This window comes from Gnatocerus cornutus, unplaced genomic scaffold (genome assembly GCF_029298725.1).
Source record: "Gnatocerus cornutus isolate USDA-ARS CGAHR unplaced genomic scaffold, icGnaCorn1.1 ctg00000230.1, whole genome shotgun sequence".
NCBI lineage: Eukaryota > Metazoa > Arthropoda > Insecta > Coleoptera > Tenebrionidae > Gnatocerus > Gnatocerus cornutus.
Window position 1 is genome coordinate 32,028 of NW_028275551.1, and position 10,662 is coordinate 42,689.

Here is a 10,662-nt window from a genome sequence, read left to right on the forward strand (position 1 = left end):
CCCGAGCGAATTCGGTTTTTCTCGTTCAAAAAAGGTGAAAAACTCGATCGCAAGGACCGGCGCTGCGGGCCAGCGTAACGCTATTGTTTTTCCGAATATGTACGATTCGTAGTTCAAAACGTCGTACACACGGTGTTTCAAAAAGAAACAAGCAACGGCACGACAAAAGATCGTGCCGTCGACTCCATGTCATCGACGACGGTGTTGTAAAAACATAAAGTGTACATCGACACGATCAAATAAAAATGCATAATAATAAATTATACATATGTCAAAATTCGTGTGTACGAGGACACGTTAATGATCCTTCCGCAGGTTCACCTACGGAAACCTTGTTACGACTTTTACTTCCTCTAAATGATCAAGTTTGGTCATCTTCCCAGCGACATCGACGACGTCGAAACGCCATCGCGTACCGGTCCGAAGACCTCACTAAATCATTCAATCGGTAGTAGCGACGGGCGGTGTGTACAAAGGGCAGGGACGTAATCAACGCGAGCTTATGACTCACGCTTACTGGGAATTCCTCGTTCATGGGGAACAATTGCAAGCCCCAATCCCTAGCACGAAGGAGGTTCAGCGGGTTACCCGGACCGCTCGGTCAGGGAGGACACGCTGATTCCTTCAGTGTAGCGCGCGTGCGGCCCAGAACATCTAAGGGCATCACAGACCTGTTATTGCTCAATCTCGTGCGGCTAGAAGCCGCCTGTCCCTCTAAGAAGAATTGTTTGTACGCCGACAGTAAAAACCGCGCACGACCACCGGGCGAACCCAGGATCGACGGGCCTTTGGGATGTCGAAATACGCCTATTTAGCAGGCTAGAGTCTCGTTCGTTATCGGAATTAACCAGACAAATCGCTCCACCAACTAAGAACGGCCATGCACCACCACCCACCGAATCAAGAAAGAGCTCTCAATCTGTCAATCCTTCCGGTGTCCGGGCCTGGTGAGGTTTCCCGTGTTGAGTCAAATTAAGCCGCAGGCTCCACTCCTGGTGGTGCCCTTCCGTCAATTCCTTTAAGTTTCAGCTTTGCAACCATACTTCCCCCGGAACCCAAAAGCTTTGGTTTCCCGGAAGCTGCCCGCCGAGTCATCGGAAGAACGTCGGCGGATCGCTAGCTGGCATCGTTTATGGTTAGAACTAGGGCGGTATCTGATCGCCTTCGAACCTCTAACTTTCGTTCTTGATCAATGAAAGCGTTTTTGGCAAATGCTTTCGCTTCTGTCCGTCTTGCGACGATCCAAGAATTTCACCTCTAACGTCGCAATACGAATGCCCCCATCCGTTCCTATTAATCATTACCTCGGGGTTCCGAAAACCAACAAAATAGAACCGAGGTCCTATTCCATTATTCCATGCACACAGTATTCAGGCGAAGTTTTAGCCTGCTTTAAGCACTCTAATTTGTTCAAAGTAAACGTGCCGGCCCACCTCGACACTCAATGAAGAGCACCGCGGCGGGATTGAGTTGGGCCGCCCTCTCGAGCTAAGCCCACCGGCAGGACGTCCCGCGGCACGCCAGTTGACACCGCGAACGATGAACCGGCGGCGCGGGACACAGATTCGACTACGAGCTTTTTAACCGCAACAACTTTAATATACGCTATTGGAGCTGGAATTACCGCGGCTGCTGGCACCAGACTTGCCCTCCAATTGATCCTCGTTAAAGGGTTTAGAGTGTACTCATTCCGATTACGGGGCCTCGGATGAGTCCCGTATCGTTATTTTTCGTCACTACCTCCCCGTGCCGGGAGTGGGTAATTTGCGCGCCTGCTGCCTTCCTTGGATGTGGTAGCCGTTTCTCAGGCTCCCTCTCCGGAATCGAACCCTGATTCCCCGTTACCCGTTACAACCATGGTAGGCGCAGAACCTACCATCGACAGTTGATAAGGCAGACATTTGAAAGATGCGTCGCCGGTGCGAGACCGTGCGATCAGCGTAAAGTTATTCAGAGTCACCAAGTTGTACGATGACGGAGACCGCCACCGATTGGTTTTGATCTAATAAAAGCGCTCCTTCCGTTTCCGGTTGGAGCTCTGTTTGCATGTATTAGCTCTAGAATTACCACAGTTATCCAAGTAAATGTGGGTACGATCTAAGGAACCATAACTGATTTAATGAGCCTTTCGCGGTTTCACCTTAATTTGGCTTGTACTGAGACATGCATGGCTTAATCTTTGAGACAAGCATATGACTACTGGCAGGATCAACCAGGGAACTGCGTTCTTGTTTTAAAATAAGAGAGTTTTAGTCTTTCTTTCCTTCTAGTCATATAAGCTACAATAATCGTAGAATTTCGGAAAGACACCTGCTGCTCTTATAAAAAACTGAACACTTTCCTATTATTGTTTTGAAGAAAGTGTGCGTGTCTGCGAAACGAAAACCTCGTAAGAAGAGACGTAACGCCACGCGATCTTTCTGGATGGAAAATTTTTCGACATTTTTTTCACATCATCCTTGATTGAATCTCCTGCAACAATTTTATTCTTATTCATCCGTTCTAAGTTGTCGTCGTCGTCGAAATAAATAATTTGTACACACTTCGGGGTACACGTTTGTCAAAATTCATGAAATGCAACGTAACATTTTTACTTTAATAAATTTTTACAGTGCATTCAGATCGACTAAACGAACAACGACGGATGAATTGATTTATGGATTTTTATTTGTTGCGACTCATCGGAGGAGAGAGTGAAGAAAAAATAATCCAATATCATGGTTACGGAATAATTTTCTATGACTTTTTCATCCTTGTTTGAATCTTGCAACAATTAATTTTATTCATCCGTTCTAAGTTGTCGTCGTCGTCGAAATAAATAATTTGTACACATTTCGGTACACGTTTGTCAAAATTCATGAAATGCAAACGTAACATTTTACTTTAATAAATTTTTACAGTGCATTCAGATCGACTAAACGAACAACGACGGATGGATTACTTATTTTTGTTGCGACTCATCGGACGAAAAGTAGAAACATAATCCTCCATTGTAATATAGTTTTTACGGAAAATTTTTCTTTTATTTTATATCCTTGATTGAATGCTGCATTTTATCCGTCTTTTTTTCGTCAAAAACAGAGATCAATGCGATTCATCGGACGAAGAAATAATTTCCCAGTTCAAAATTTAGAGATTTTTGGGCACATCGACTTGAAATTTTATCGTAAAGAAAAAATATCGTCGTCGACAAGCAAAAGTTCAAACATTCTCCATACTCTTCGCTAGATTGAAAGCGACGGTTTATTGTGAGATTTCTCTTTAGAAATATTCACACGTTACGAGTTTATGAAATTTTATTTATTTCAAAATTCTCGCTCGGACTTTAGTGAGTTGACGCATTTGTTAATTTTTGGTCGTTCTGACACGAACACATAAAATCTTTGATTGCATTTGGACCGCTAACATAGAAACGCTCGCCGCATCCGCAATCTCGCTGTGCATGGTCAATGGCAAGATTTGTCATCCCTCAAACGATGGTGGGTCCACAGGGTACACATTCCGGCCATCGTCCCAACTACGGGTAAGTCGCGGTGTACGAGAGGTAACAAGATAATCGGACGCACATAAAATCACATTTCGATCGTACGCTTTTGTCCGCTGCTACATACCACCACTACTATCCCTATATATGCCAGCGCGGCAGCGTTCAGCTCTGAATCACTCGATGCGCGAAACGGTCGAAATCCCATAGCGCGCCGGCCGCTCGCTATGGGCGAGGGGTCGGGTAAATCGGTCTGATCGCTCGGTGCAAAAGTCCGTTTGGGTACTTAGAGACGGAATTTTAAAATTCTGATTTCGCAGATCAATTTCAAGGGTCATTAGGACTCGAATGCCGTTAACGGTGTTTTGAAAAAAATATTTTTTACGTTTTTACGGCATTTCGACCGAACACCTCAGTTCCGACTTCGGACTTAGAATAATTTTCATCAAAATTTCGAACGCCTCAGTTTCCAGAGGGTTTTAGATCCCGTTTAGTTAGGGGTTTGAAATTATCACAGCCACCCTTGTTTGGTGTTAGTTCGACCGTAACTTTTGTTCGTTTGCATTTAATTTCGATTTTTCTGGGACTTTTGGTCAATGTAAATTTATCAACCGCTACACTTCCGACTTCGGACTTAGACGAATGAGCGCCGAACGCTACAGTTTCGACTTCGGACTTAGAAAAATTTCGCTCGACCGCCACAGTTTCGAATTGGACTTAGAAAAATTTCGGTCGAACGCCTCAGTTTCGAATCGGACTTAGAAAAATTTTGGTCGACCGCTACAGTTTCGACTTCGGACTTAGAAAAATTTCGTTCGAACGCTACAGTTTCGACTTCGGACTTGGAAAAATTTCGCTCGACCGCCACAGTTCCAACATGAGACTTAGAAAAATTTTTATCAAAAATTCGAACACCTCAGTTTCGACTACGGACTTAGAAAAATTTCGCTCGACCGCCACAGTTCCTATTTCGGACTTAGAAAAATTTTCATCAAAATTTCGAACGCCTCAGTTTCCAGAGGGTTTTAGATCCCGTTTAATTAGAAGCTTGAAATTATAAAATCTACCTTCTATCGATGTTAGTTCGACCCAAACATTTGTTCGTTTGCATTTAATTTCGATTTTTCTCGTACTTTTGGTCAATGTAAATTTGTCAACCGCTACACTTCCGACTTCGGACTTAGACGAATGAGCGCCGAACGCTACAGTTTCGACTTCGGACTTAGAAAAATTTCGTTCGAACGCTACAGTTTCGACTTCGGACTTGGAAAAATTTCGCTCGACCGCCACAGTTCCAACATGAGACTTAGAAAAATTTTTATCAAAAATTCGAACACCTCAGTTTCGACTACGGACTTAGAAAAATTTCGCTCGACCGCCACAGTTCCTATTTCGGACTTAGAAAAATTTTCATCAAAATTTCGAACGCCTCAGTTTCCAGAGGGTTTTAGATCCCGTTTAATTAGGAGCTTGAAATTATAAAATCTACCTTCTATCGATGCTAGTTCGACCCAAACATTTGTTCGTTTGGATTTAATTTCGATTTTTCTCGGACTTTTGGTCAATGTAAATTTGTCAACCGCTACACTTCCGAGTTCGGACTTAGACGAATGAGCGCCGAACGCTACAGTTTCGACTTCGGACTTAGAAAAATTTTGTTCGAACGCTACAGTTTCGAATTGGACTTGGAAAAATTTCGGTCGAACGCCTCAGTTTCGAATCGGACTTAGAAAAATTTTGGTCGACCGCTACAGTTTCGACTTCGGACTTGGAAAAATTTCGATCGAACGCCACAGTTCCGACTTTTTTTCGAAACTGTAGCGTTCAGTCAAATTGCCGTAAAAACGTAAAAAACTTTTTTTACAAAACATGGTCGACAGCATTCGAGTCCTAATAATCCTTGAAATTGATCTGCGAAATCAGAATTTTAAAATTCCGTCTCTAAGTACCCAAACGGACTTTTGCACCGAGCGATCAGACCGTTTTACTCTACCCCTCGCCCATAGCGAGCGGCCGGCGCACTATGGGATTTCGATCGTTTCACGCATCGAGCGATTCAGAGCTGATCGCTGCCGCGGTGGCATATATAGGGAGTAGTGATGGTAAGTGGCAGCGATGACGGACAAGTACGCACGATGAATGGATTGACATGAAATCAAATGTGCGCGTCCGTACGATCTGTTACCTCTCGTACATCGCGACCCCGTTTAATGATATTATGCTAAATTAAAAATAAAAATACATCGATGAAATAAAAAGTGGTAAGTCTCTAGAAAGACAATATACCGCTGTGAATAAAAATTTCTCGATGAATAGCGAAATGTGAATTAGTCCGCCTGTAACGTGCATTTTGCGAACGAATTAGCTAATTCACCGCTAGTTAAAAAACGTGACCACCCAGTGCTCTTATCCAAAGTCGTCTGCAAATGAGATGAAATTAATAATCTTGACTCTAATGCAGACGACAAATTGAATTGAATAATTTACTTGAATAATGTGACGGATCTATAAAATAAAACACAAAGCCCGAAACACCAAGCAGTAAAAATCTCGATTATTGTTCCGCCCGTTGAAAAACAAAAGATCCGTCACATGGTAAGCAGAACTGGTGAAAATTGTGAAAGACTTGTTTCTCCTCCGATAACAAGCTTGAATTAAATATGATCGAGTGAATGATATTGGAAACCAAAGAACGAAACTGAGGAGAAGCAAATGTTCAGTAATATATTATGAATAATTATAATATTAATATAAATAATAATATTATATTAAAAATGGGAATTGTATGTGGTTGATGGAAAAAGTTTTTTTTTCTGTTGACCGCTACAGTTCCCAATTTGGACTTAAAAAAAAAAAAAAAAAAAAAAAAAAAAAAATTGTGTATACGGAAGGTAAAAAGCAAAAAATAAAATATTTTATTATTTTTTTTACTTTTTTTACGGGTCCCTACCGCTACAGTTCCCACTGAATGTGTCCTTTTCGCGCTAAGTCCATGCAGTCGCTACAGTTCCGAAACTGGACTTGTAAAAATTTCGACATTTTTGAACGCATCAGTTCCGAACGAGGTTTCAAAACTGTAGCGTTCGGTGTAAACGCATCAGTTCCGAATGAGTTTTCGCAACTGTGGCGTTTCATTTTTGTGCTTTCATGGTTGCATAAACAATCGCCAGTGTGAACGCTTCAGTTCCGAATGAGTTTTCGAAACTGTAGCGTTTCATATTTGTGCTTTCATGGTTGCATAAGCAATCGCCAGTGTGAACGCTTCAGTTCCGAATAGATTTTCGAAACTGTAGCGTTCAATGTGAACGCTTCAGTTCCGACTTTGGACTTAGAATAATTTTCATCAAAATTCGAACGCCACAGTTTCGAAAGGGTTTTAGATCCCGTTCAGTTAGGGACTTAAAATTATGACATCCACTTTCGATTAATGTTAGTTCGGTCCGAACTTTTGTTCATTTTCATTTAATTTCAATTTTTCTCGGACTTTTGGTCTTTGTTAATTTTGTCCTTTCGAAACTGTAACGTTCAATGTGAACGCTTCAGTTCCGAATAAATTCTCGAAACTGTAACGTTCAAAGTGAACGCCTCAGTTCCGAATAGATTCTCGAAACTGTAGCGTTCAATGTGAACGCTTCAGTTCCGAATAGATTCTCGAAACTGTAGCGTTCAATGTGAACGCTTCAGTTCCGAATAGATTCTCGAAACTGTAGCGTTCAATGTGAACGCTTCAGTTCCGACTTTGGACTTGGAATAATTTTCATCAAAATTCGAACGCCACAGTTTCGAAAGGGTTTTAGATCCCGTTTAGTTAGGGACTTAAAATTATGACATCCACTTTCGATTAATGTTAGTTCGGTCCGAACTTTTGTTCGTTTTCATTTAATTTCGATTTTTCTCGGACATTTAGACTATGCGAATTTTAGATTTTTCAAGCTGTAGCGTTTGGCGAGAACGCCGCAGTTACGGACAGGTTTTGTGTCAGACTTTCAATAATCTGAAAAAACTCCGAAAAAAGAAAATAATTAGTGTTTTCATGGTTGCATAACAATTTAAAATTCATGCACAAAAATAATCCATCTATATTTCCGTTATTCAAGAATGCAAAGGAAAGACGAAAGTTCGGCAACAATTAGTTTAAGCGGTTGCATAACCATTCAAACGTTATGCTTAAACACAATCCATTTACGATATATAATAAAAATAAAGCTTTATTATCAACTTTGAAGTCCATTCTATTGCTGATCTTTAGACCTATAGATTAGGTCAAGATGTCAAATGTCAAAAAACAACTACAGGTTCCTGTATTTGTAGCAATGCTGGCGCCATCTGTAGAACAGTTACCTAAACTTGAAAGTCAAAAAAATTACAGCTTTCTGTAACTATTAATGTTGGTATCGCCACCTGTTAGTCGAAAACATAATTTAGTGGCGCCATCTATATGACAGGTCTGGAACTTCACAAATGTCAAAAATTACTGGTTTTTACTTTATTTACATATTTTTTTTGAAATTTGGCGCCCATTTTGACCCAAAAGTGGCGCCATCTATGTGTCAGGTCTGGAACTTCATAAATGTCAAAAATTACAAGATTCTGGGTTCATTTACGTATTTTTCTTGAATTTTAAGCATAATTTGACCTGACCTGACCCTAAAATGGCGTCATCTATGTGTCAGGTCTGGAACTTCAGAAATGTCAAAAATTACTGTTTTTTCCTTTATTTTACATATTGTTTTTGAATTTCGGCGCCTATTTTGACTCAAAAATGGCGCCATCTAAATGACAGGTCTGGAACTTCAGAAATGTCAAAAATTACAAGATTCTGGGAAGATTCTGGGTTAATTTACGTATTTTTCTTGAATTTTAAGCATAATTTGACCTGACCTGACCCTAAAATGGCGTCATCTATGTGTCAGGTCTGGAACTTCAGAAATGTCAAAAATTACTGTTTTTTCCTTTATTTTACATATTGTTTTTGAATTTCGGCGCCTATTTTGACTCAAAAATGGCGCCATCTAAATGACAGGTCTGGAACTTCAGAAATGTCAAAAATTACAAGATTCTGGGAAGATTCTGGGTTAATTTACGTATTTTTCTTGAATTTTAAGCATAATTTGACCTGACCTGACCCTAAAATGGCGCCATCTATGTGTCAGGTCTGGAACTTCAGAAATGTCAAAAATTACTGTTTTTTCCTTTATTTTACATATTGTTTTTGAATTTTGGCGCCTATTTTGACTCAAAAATGGCGCCATCTATATGACAGGTCTGGAACTTCAGAAATGTCAAAAATTACAAGATTCTGGGTTAATTTACGTATTTTTTTTGAATGTTAAGCATAATTTGACCTGACCTGACCCTAAAATGGCGCCATCTATGTGTCAGGTCTGGAACTTCATAAATGTCAAAAATTACTGTTTTTCCTTTATTTTACATATTGTTTTTGAATTTTGGCGCCTATTTTAACTCAAAAATGGCGCCATCTATATGACAGGTCTGGAACTTCAGAAATGTCAAAAATTACTGTTTTTTCCTATATTTTACATATTGTTTTTGAATTTTGGCGCCTATTTTAACTCAAAAATGGCGCCATCTATGTGACAGGTCTGGAACTTCAGAAATGTCAAAAATTACAAGATTCTGGGTTAATTTACGTATTTTTCTTGAATTTTAAGCATAATTTGACCTGACCTGACCCTAAAATGGCGTCATCTATGTGTCAGGTCTGGAACTTCAGAAATGTCAAAAATTACTGTTTTTTCCTTTATTTTACATATTGTTTTTGAATTTCGGCGCCTATTTTGACTCAAAAATGGCGCCATCTAAATGACAGGTCTGGAACTTCAGAAATGTCAAAAATTACAAGATTCTGGGAAGATTCTGGGTTAATTTACGTATTTTTCTTGAATTTTAAGCATAATTTGACCTGACCTGACCCTAAAATGGCGCCATCTATGTGTCAGGTCTGGAACTTCAGAAATGTCAAAAATTACTGTTTTTTCCTTTATTTTACATATTGTTTTTGAATTTTGGCGCCTATTTTGACTCAAAAATGGCGCCATCTATATGACAGGTCTGGAACTTCAGAAATGTCAAAAATTACAAGATTCTGGGTTAATTTACGTATTTTTTTTGAATGTTAAGCATAATTTGACCTGACCTGACCCTAAAATGGCGCCATCTATGTGTCAGGTCTGGAACTTCATAAATGTCAAAAATTACTGTTTTTTCCTTTATTTTACATATTGTTTTTGAATTTTGGCGCCTATTTTGACTCAAAAATGGCGCCATCTATATGACAGGTCTGGAACTTCAGAAATGTCAAAAATTACAAGATTCTGGGTTAATTTACGTATTTTTCTTGAATTTTAAGCATAATTTGACCTAACTGACCCTAAAATGGCGCCATCTATGTGTCAGGTCTGGAACTTCATAAATGTCAAAAATTACTGTTTTTCCTTTATTTTACATATTGTTTTTGAATTTTGGCGCCTATTTTGACTCAAAAATGGCGCCATCTATGTGACAGGTCTGGAACTTCACAAATGTCAAAAATTACTGTTTTTTCCTATATTTTACATATTGTTTTTGAATTTTGGCGCCTATTTTAACTCAAAAATGGCGCCATCTATGTGACAGGTCTGGAACTTCAGAAATGTCAAAAATTACAAGATTCTGGGAAGATTCTGGGTTAATTTACGTATTTTTCTTGAATTTTAAGCATAATTTGACCTGACCTGACCCTAAAATGGCGCCATCTATGTGTCAGGTCTGGAACTTCAGAAATGTCAAAAATTACTGTTTTTTCCTTTATTTTACATATTGTTTTTGAATTTTGGCGCCTATTTTGACTCAAAAATGGCGCCATCTATATGACAGGTCTGGAACTTCACAAATGTCAAAAATTACAAGATTCTGGGTTAATTTACGTATTTTTCTTGAATTTTAAGCATAATTTGACCTAACTGACCCTAAAATGGCGCCATCTATGTGTCAGGTCTGGAACTTCATAAATGTCAAAAATTACTGTTTTTCCTATATTTTACATATTGTTTTTGAATTTTGGCGCCTATTTTGACTCAAAAATGGCGCCATCTATGTGACAGGTCTGGAACTTCACAAATGTCAAAAATTACTGTTTTTTCCTATATTTTACATATTGTTTTTGAATTTTGGCGCCT

The 10,662-nt window shown here is 39.4% G+C and overlaps 1 non-coding gene across 1 annotated transcript; it reads right to left on the minus strand.

Moving 5' to 3' along the window:
• Positions 1-298: 298 nt before the first annotated feature.
• LOC148165741 (small subunit ribosomal RNA) lies at positions 299-2,219 on the minus strand. Its single transcript, XR_015771214.1, has one exon. It is a non-coding gene; the product is annotated as a small subunit ribosomal RNA (ribosomal RNA).
• Between the last annotated feature and the right edge of the window lie 8,443 nt (positions 2,220-10,662).